The 9868-nt window shown below is 41.9% G+C and overlaps 1 long non-coding RNA gene across 1 annotated transcript; it reads right to left on the minus strand.

The window, feature by feature from the left end:
• Positions 1–3810: 3810 nt before the first annotated feature.
• Positions 3811–8517, minus strand: LOC117500966. The gene is made up of 3 exons (XR_004557900.1): positions 8377–8517; positions 7802–7807; positions 3811–3822 (listed from the first exon to the last, which is right to left on the minus strand). It is a non-coding gene; the product is annotated as an uncharacterized LOC117500966 (long non-coding RNA).
• Positions 8518–9868: the final 1351 nt, after the last annotated feature.

Genomic DNA, 9868 nt, shown 5'->3' on the forward strand with positions numbered 1-9868 from the left:
TGTAACTTCAACCACACCTGCTCCCAAAGCCCATCATACATGAGATAAGAACCTTCCTGCAGCAAGCTCATGCAAGTCCAGTAGAATCTAGTGGGGGCAGACAGAGCTATATGATATTACTGTATTTTCCAGAGTAAAAGTAACAGTTATTTTACTTGTTTTGGAAGTCCTGCACATTGTACTCTGGTGCGATGAATAGACAATATCCATCCATCCATCCATCCATCCATCCATCCATCCATCCATCCATCCATCCATCCATCCATCCATCCATCCATCCATCCATCCATCCATCCATCCATCCATCCATCCATTTTCTTCCGCTTTATCCGGAATCGGGTCGTGGGGGCAGCAGCTCAAGCAAAGCCGCCCAGACCTCCTGATCCACACACACCTCCCCCAGCTCCTCCGGGGGAACCCCAAGGCGTTCCCAAGCCAGCCGAGAGATGTAGTCCCTCCAGCGTGTCCTGGGTTTTCCCCGGGGCCTCCTCCCAATGGGACGTGCCCTGAACACCTCTCCAGCGAGGCGTCCAGGGGGCATCCAGAAAAGATGCCTGAGCCACCTCAACTGACTCCTTTCGACGTGGAGGAGCAGCGGCTCGACTCCGAGCTCCTCCCGAGTGACCGAGCTCCTCACCCTATCTCTAAGGGAGCGCCCAGCCACCCTGCGGAGGAAACTCATCTCGACCGCTCGTACTCGCGATCTCATTCGTTCGGTCATGAGCCAAATCTCATGACCATAGGTGAGGATCAGAACGTAGATCGATCGGTAAATCGAGAGCTTTGCCCCCCTACTCAGCTCTCTCTTCACCACGATGGTCCGATACATGACCGCATCACTGCAGATGCTGCACCGATCCATCTCTCAATCTCACACTCCATCCATCCCTCACTCGTGAACAAGACTCCGAGATACTTAAACTCCTCCACTCTGTATATTCCAAGGTCGATGGACACAGCCACATGTTCAGCTCTGTTTTTCATCATGTTTCTCTTAACAAATCAGTAACAGAATGTCACATAAACATCATTACACTCAAGAATTAAAGTTCTTCATTGCTACAACAGATTTCCATCACTTGGGCTGCCAAAAGGCAGCATTTTTTCCACATAAATACACAAATTCTTGATTGTTCCTGCTCAGAGACGGAAACCAGGGGCAAAACCAAATGGAAAGAAGGTGTTGTGGGGGAGCAGGGGAGTGTGCCTTCCACATACTTTTAATAATAATAATTTTAACATAACAGCTAAAATGTTGAAATCAGCATTACTCTGGGCCTACGTTTTATTATAGATCTGGACTAAGTTTAATTGATGAGCCATATAAAAATAAGTTCATTTAACTTTTCTTCATAACTAAAGTGGGATGTGAAACAATATCATTATCAAACATATCAAACAATATAATGTCTAGGCTCGAGCATTACTGGGTCTGTTTGGGGGTTCTTGCTTTCTATAAAAAACGTAGACAGTGAACATCTTATGATTTGGCCATGAAAAAAACAAAAATTCAGTCATATCTTTTTTTTTGTTTGTTTTTGCTTTAATCCCTGAGTACACCATCTCTCTGTTCAAGAAGCAGAATGGGTTATGTTGTCAATAAAGTGTCATAAATGCTAAAAGAATGGCCATGTCAGCCAGAAGATACTTTTTTTCTTACTTTTTATTTCATCCTACAGGCAAAGCATAATGTAATGACATGAATAACATGTGGATGGGCTATTTTCTTTTCCCAGTTGTACAACCCCCACCCCTCCACACACGCACGCACGCACGCACGCACGCACGCACGCACGCACACACACACACACACACACACACACACACAATCGCTCTGAAGCAAATTAACATTTTTTGAAAGACTTTCCACTTTTCATAAAATGACAGATATTAATGGACATTTCTGCATAAAGTCTGAAAACACAGAGCTGGAAATGGTGAGTGATTTTATTTAACTCAATTTTACACTGACATACAATTTTCTTCATGTTACACAACGTTTGTGAGCCAAATACTTTCATGAACCCATTTATCTCACTAATACAGTTCATCTGCATGAATCATCCAGTATTTAAAAATAGATTTGTAAAATTACCTACAAATGCATTTCATTTTTACAGTTTCAGACCCAAATTATTTCTACACACAGTGTATAAGCAGGTATAGAAAATGGATTTTGAAAGCTCAGAGTTCTTTGAACATTTTGATATGCAACACATTGGCAGTTTACTCAAAAAGTACCTTAAAATGGGAATTACAAAAAGCATGGTGAAATCTAAAAAAATACCCCTGGACACTAGAGTGTTAATGATAATAGCAACACTATCTATAGGACTTTCTTAGGAATTAAGAAGAGAAGAAATCAATGCAGGAAACAAAAGACACTCTTATAGGAAAAGTACACCACAACAATGCAGAGAAATCCCAAATTAAATAACTGATTTAAAAAAGTCAATTCGATTCACATTTTTACTGTAGTGTTTCCATCTGCATTAATTAACATCCAACATGTTGCCTTCAAACATTTATTTGTCCAGCTTCATTATATTTGGAATTTAAAAGCCCTTATTATCGACACCACAAACTGAGGGCTTCCTGCATAAATCCATGGTTCACTACTCCATCTGTGTCCATCTGATGTGTTCTGTTGTCCAAGTTGCATTAAATACCATCCATTATGTTGTCCACAACAGGTTTATTTGTCCATCTTATTGCTTACTTTTGAAATTTAAAAGGTCTAATGGGACACATCACAAGCTGGAGGCTTTCTATTCAGTTCTCCGTCCATGTCCATCTGACATCTTCTGTTGTCCAAACTGCATCAGACAGCATCTAAGATGTTCCATCATGGCTTTTTTTCTTCAGGATGAGTGAGTCCTACAATATTTTGCACTTATGGCACTATATTGTCCCCCCCTCCCCATTTTTTGCACATTTTTAGCACATTTGTAGCACATTTTTTGACCCACAGTGGAAACGGTTTGGTTTTGTTTGACCCTCAGACTGTCCTTTCACATTCACTGTGTGTGTGTGTGTGTGTGTGTGTGTGTGTGTGTGTGTATGAGTGCTGTTGTGACAATCAGCAGCACACAAACACATTCACCGCTGACATCCCGTCTCCATTTCCACTCTGATTTCCAGTTATGCCGTCTGCCTCTAAAGCTGAGATGTCTGCCTTTTTTCATAATTCGTTCACTTTCCTTTATTGTGTCATTTGCAGCTGGCTGCTTGTCAGAAGAGAGTAAAAAACAAGTAAGAGATATCTTCCTTCATCTTTAATCCTGTCTTAAGGAATCAAGAAAGCACATCTGAGCTCCAGTTCATCAGTGGATTCAAAGAAATCATGGGAAACAAAGGAAAGCTGTCAAAAACCACACCTCATCATGGCTGGATAAGAATGGAATGCTCATCCAAAAGGCAGGGCACACACAGGTTTCTGCTTGTTAAGCTCTATTATATCCAGCGAAATGTGGTGGATATGTATCCACATTTCAGTATTAGCAGAAGTCACATAGGCCAGTTGGAGAAATTAAACCTATTTAGCCTGAAGGTACATGATGAATCCAAAAACATTAACATCATTGTCCTTTTTGTCATGTCATATATATTATGGGGTTGTGAGTACTGTATGGAACAAGAGCACAGTCTGGTACTTCTTGTCAGTAAATTCTGATGTTCATCAGGAATGTGCTGTGGCTCCGACTCTGTTCAATATTTGCAATATTTGGTGTACCTTACTGTATAGTTGTAAAATTATCACACTAACTATTGATATTATAGTCATGACTGGAACCATTTAGAACTAGGTCCCTTTGGAGGAGTCTAGGGTATTATTGAAACTGCTTTGTGTAGGTTACTTAGCAGTTATTTAGGGAGCCTCTAATGGGGTGTACCTTTTGTATTGTGAGGGAACCTCATCTATGAAATTCTGGACATGTGGTATGCTTCTCTCTGCCTGATCCAGCATGTAGGTGCATCAATATCAAGGACCCCAGTTGGGGGACAGCAACTGGGGGACACCAGTTGTCTGCCTTGGTGGATGCCATCCAAGACCCATGGTGGATGAAAAGATGCATAGCACATGTGCACACTCACTTTAGACCTTACCTGGCATGGTTAACAGTGAAAACTGAGACTGACGGCACAGGGATCACCATCTTCAAGAGGAATCATAAAAAGTTTTTGTCCACTAGCAGCAAATGGGATGAAAAAGTGAGAAATTAACACCCAGGGTCATCTTGAAAGATTCAGTGCAGCCAAAAATGGAAGTCATACATCATAAAGTGGTGTTGTTTTATGAGACCGGTGTTGCTCTTCAGTCCTTTCACATATGTATGAAGCTCATGGTTTGAATCCTTACCTGTAAAACTATAGAGGTTCCAGAAGGGTGCTTATTATTTCTGTGTTTGTAATGTGTGCACTGAGCCATCATCCAGCTGTCAGTGTGCTGCGATCAGCTGACAGGCCCCTCCCCATGCTGTGTGCGATCACACCTGCTGTCTGGCCCCCATGTGATCAGATCTGAACATACAGTAAATATAAGCATTTTATGCAAGTGGTTGGTGCGACATGCGCAGATGTGAGAGGCACACGGACCACATGTGTGTGGCTTTTTGCAACTCCACAGCTGGGCGGGGGGGGGGGGGGGGGCGCTTAGACAAATTTCACATCCAGCTCGACAGTGATTGTCTGCTGACTGTTTTCATGGTGATAGTGTGAATGGCCACACATTTTCTAAGTGCCAAACAAGCAGTGTTAGATGTGCGTGCATGTCACCTGGAATTTGGCCAACACCTGCTGCGAGAGGGAATGACTGGGCTCACACAGCCACACTCTGTCTTTCAGCCGCTGGTGTGCGCAAATAGTTATAGTAACAGGTGTACAAGGTGTTGGAGGCAGTTACCATTTCACACATATTGCATACGATTCCTGCTTCATGTGCAAATCATGCGCAATTTGACCACATTCGTACTGTGTGTGAAGGTGCCCTTACTTGGGGTAATTCTGCCATTTTGCTGTAGTCTCTACATAAGGAACTGCAGTCTCAACAAGAAAAAAAAACAAAACAGATTTTTAGATGAGATTTTTTTTTTTTCCAAAGTAATTTCAACTTAGTTATTTAAATTCTCAACTGAGTAAATGCCACAAGACTTCTGTAGTTAAGTTGAAGTAACTTTAGTTTATGCTACCTGCGTGCCTTCTTGGACAATACCCTTCATCTGCATGGCCTTAGTCTACCCTGTTATGAATTGGTGCTAGCCTTGACTGGGAAAGTAACCTATGGCTGACTGATGTACTGGAATGTGGGGACTAGCACTGGCACCAGTTGGCCACAGAGCCAAAATAAAACTCACTAAAATACAACCTCAGTTCCAATAAAGTTGGGACATTGTGTAAAATGTAAATAAAAACAGAATACAATGATTTGCAAATCCTCTTCAACCTATATTCAACTGAATACACCAGAAGGACAAATATTTAATGTTCAAAATGATAAACTTTATTGTTTTGTGCAAATATTTGCTCATTTTGAAATGGATGCCTGCAACACATTTTAAAAAAAGCTGGGACAGTGGTATGTTTACCACTGTGTTACGTCACCTTTCCTTCTAACAACACTCAATAAGCATTTAGGAACTGAGGACACTAAATTGTTGAAGCTTTGGAGCTGGAATTCTTTCCCATTCTTGCTTGATGTACGACTTCAGTTGTTCAACAGTCCGGGGTCTCTGTTGTCATATTTTGCGCTTCATAATGCATACACATTTTCAATGGGCAACATGTCTGGACTGCAGGCAGGCGAGTGTCTTGTACCTGCACTCTTTTACTACAAAGACACGCTGTTGTAACATGTGCAGAATATGGCTTGGCATTGTCTTGCTAAAATAAGCAGGGATGTCCCTGAAAAAGACGTTGCTTCAATGGCAGCCTGTGTTGCTCCAAAACCTGGATGTACCTTTCAGCATTGATGGTGCCATCACAGATGTGTAAGTTGCCCATGCCATGGGCACTAACACACCCCCATGCCATCACAGATGCTGACTTTTGAACTTTGCACTGGTAACGATATGGATGGTCTTTTTCCTCTTTTGTCCAGAGGACACAACGTCCATGATTTCCAAAAACAATTTGAAATGTGGACTCATCAGACCACAGCACACTTTTCCACTTTGCGTCTGTCGATTTCAAATGAGCTCACGCCCAGAGAAGGTGGCGGTGTTTCTGGATGTTGTTGATGTATGGCTTTTGCTTTGCATGGTAGAGTTTTAACTTGCACTTGTAGATGTAGCGACAAACTGTGTTAACTGACAATGGTTTCCTGAAGTGTTCCTGAGCCCACGTGGTAAGATCCTTTACATAACGTTGTCGGTTTTTAATGCAGTGCCACCTGAGGGATTGAAGGTCACAGGCATTCAATGTTGGTTTTCGACCTTGCCGCTTACGTTTAGAAATTTCTCCAGATTCTCTGAATCTTCTGATTATATTATGGACTGTAGATGATGAAATCCCTAAATTCCTTGCAATTGAACGTTGAAAAACATTGTTCTTAAACTGTTGGACTATTTTTTCATGCAGTTGTTCAAAAAGTGGTGATCCTTGCCCCATCTTTGCTTGTGAATGGCTGAGGCTTTTGGGGATGCTCCTTTTATACCCAATCATGATACTCACCTGTTTCCAATTAACCTGTTCACCTGTGGAATGTTCCAAACAGGTGTTCTTTGAGCATTCATCAACTTTCCCAGTCTTTTGTTGCCCCTGTCCCAGCTTTTTTTTAAATGAGTTACAGGCATCCATTTCAAAATGAGTAAATATTTGCATAAAAAACAAAAAAAGTCTATCAGTTTGAACATTAAATATCTTGTGTTTGTGGTGTATTCAATTTAATATAGGTTGAAGAGGATTTGCAGATCATTCTATTCTGTTTTTATTTACATTTCACACAACGTCCCAACCTCATTGGAATTTGGGTTGTACCAAAGCTATCACAAGGTGGATATGCAAATAAAAAAAAAAGAATTTGCTTTATGACAGAACTTCTGAAATCTGAATTTCTCTCCTTTTAAATATACTGAATACAGTTTCGTACAGTATAGATGGTTATTTTAGAGATGTGGGGAAGACAAGTTTTCATCCCTCGAGTAACGACAGATGTTAATTCAGATCATTCTTGGCAACTGTGCAAAGATTTGCTCAGGCAGCAATGAGGTTTGAAGAGCAAATGTCATGTGGATGGTGCAGACAGAATGAGCTTCAGGGAACCTCATTGCAGCTCTGGTGACAGTTATGCAGCAGAACCCGCGAAGGTTTGACGAGATGTTGTTAGTGTGACTGTCCACAATCTCAGCAGTCTCACCAGGACTTGTGTTTGGACGAGGATATGACTGCTTTCCCCCTGTGGTCCCTCGACTTCTCTCTCAGCTGTTCACAGACTGCACAGATGTTACAGACGCCTCTGCTGTGTTTTCTAGAAAGAAAATAGCAGGTTCTGTTTCCAGCCACCAAATATCAAGTTCAAAAACTGCTCCAAATCACAGCAACACATGAAATCTAGGCTCGACTTTGGCAGAAGGCACACGGGAGTCTCAAGCCTAGGTTTCATGTAGTGTTTCATCTTTTTTTAAGAGTCTTTCTTGTCATTCTTCCATGAACCTGTAATGGGTGACAACACAAAAAAAGCTGGATGATCCCAAATCAGACCCACTTGTATTTCATTTGGAATTGTTACAGTGTTTTGGTGGCTTCCCTCGCAAGTTGTTTCTCGGTTTTTGAGTTTGTGCAGAATTACCATAATGTGTCAGACAGTTTACTGAGCGACCACTGGACAATCAGTGTCTCTGGAATGTTGTTGTATCCATCCCTGACTTGTCTATAGCCAAATTTCTGTGTCGTATTAAAGTTTGACTGCTTAAACTCATCTATTATTCTGACTGTTATGCAAACTTAACAAACTGCCAAGGACGTAACCATCTGCGTTTATTTATTTATTTGTCTGTCTGTTAACAGGATTCCATCAAAACTACTGCATGGATTTTGATAAAATTTTCACTGCTGATACATATTAGGCCACGGAAGACTCCATGAAATTTTTAAGGTGATCGAGATCCAGATTCGGATTCTGGATCAAGATATCACTTCATATAGGTTTTGAAGGATTAAAAAAAGTACCTTAGTATACACTAGTAGAGTTCCACCTTAGATTTGGAATGTATAATAGAAGATACCTTACTGAATTTTCATCAAACAACTTCACGGATTCTCACCAAATTTGCACAACAGAAAGATATTAGGGCATGAAAGAATCTACTAAATTTTGGAGATGATCCAGATATGAATCCAGATTCTGGATCAAGATTTCACTTTATATAGGATATTAACAATTATGTCAAAACTCCTTCATGGATTCTCACCAAATTTGCACCACATATAGATATTAGGACATGGATGACTCCACTGAATTTCGGAGGTGATCCAGATCTGGATTTGTAGGTGTCAGAAATCTCTGGTTGCTCTTGTTTTGTCCTGCTCCAGCACTGGAGCAGTACATCTTCATCCACCTGAAGAACTAAAGTACTAAAGTAAAGACTAAAGTACCATGATATAAGTCTAATTTTATTTTAGAATAAACCTTACCAGCATGCATTTGTGATGTAACCTCCAAACTGGCTCAAATATCAGGGAAAAGTTTATATATATATATATATATATATATATGGGGTAAAGCGCTCGATTTACCGATCTACGTTCCAATCCTCACATATGGTCATGAGATTTGGCTCATGACCGAAAGAACGAGATCGCGAGTACAAGCGGCCGAGATGAGTTTCCTCCGCAGGGTGGCTGGGCGCTCCCTTAGAGATAGGGTGAGGAGCTCGGTCACTCGGGAGGAGCTCAGAGTCGAGCCGCTGCTCCTCCATGTCGAAAGGAGTCAGTTGAGGTGGCTTGGGCATCTTTTCCGGATGCCCCCTGGACGCCTCGCTGGAGAGGTGTTCCAGGCACGTCCCTTTGGGAGGAGTCCCCGGGGAAGACCCAGGACACGCTGGAGGGACTACATCTCTCGGCTGGCTTGGGAACGCCTTGTGGTTCCCCTGGAGGAGCTGGGGGAGGTGTGTGTGGATCGGGAGTTCTGGGCAGCTTTGCTTGAGCTGCTGCCCCCGCGACCCAACTCCGGATAAAGCGGAAGAAAATGGATGGATGGATGGATGGATGGATGGATATATATAGTGTTCTGGATCTGTCTCAAAAGTGTGTCCCTTCATTCATTTTTCACTGCTTATCTGGGGTCCTGGTGGCCTCAGAATAAGTCTGCTCTTCGGCCAGATGTGATGGATAAACCCTTGCTGCATTTTTTGGGTTTAGTCCTGAGGAGAACTTCATCGAGGATATTAGATGGTCTTCCAGCTTGCATAAACTGTGACTCCTTTTGGGGTTTGGTAGGGAGGCTGGCACACACACATGGCAAAACACGTGATGAAGCTCAACAGTGGAAGAAAAGTTCTGTTGTTTCTGCATTCTTTGGGCGTAATTCTGTTTCTGTTTTCAGCCAAAGAATTTCACACTTTATGATTGGGAACACAGTTTGAATCATCAAGGCTAACTAAATTCCACTGTTGTCAAGGTTCTCAAAAATGTCCATATTGCAGTTGTTGTATTCTCTGACTTCATAGACCCAGAATTGACAAGATGATATCAAGCAAACATTGCTCTGTCATTCGTATGGAGAGTATACCAAAGTGGTAAAGAAGACTTATTACTCACAGCTTCAATTGCTGTTGGCATCCACAGAGGGAACAGTCCTCTGGTCATGATTGATTTCAGTGCAACCACAGCATCTGACAGGTCTGGTTACAATGAGTTTAGTGGCCTCAAC

This window comes from Thalassophryne amazonica, chromosome 19, assembly GCF_902500255.1.
Source record: "Thalassophryne amazonica chromosome 19, fThaAma1.1, whole genome shotgun sequence".
NCBI classification, from domain to species: Eukaryota; Metazoa; Chordata; class Actinopteri; order Batrachoidiformes; family Batrachoididae; genus Thalassophryne; species Thalassophryne amazonica.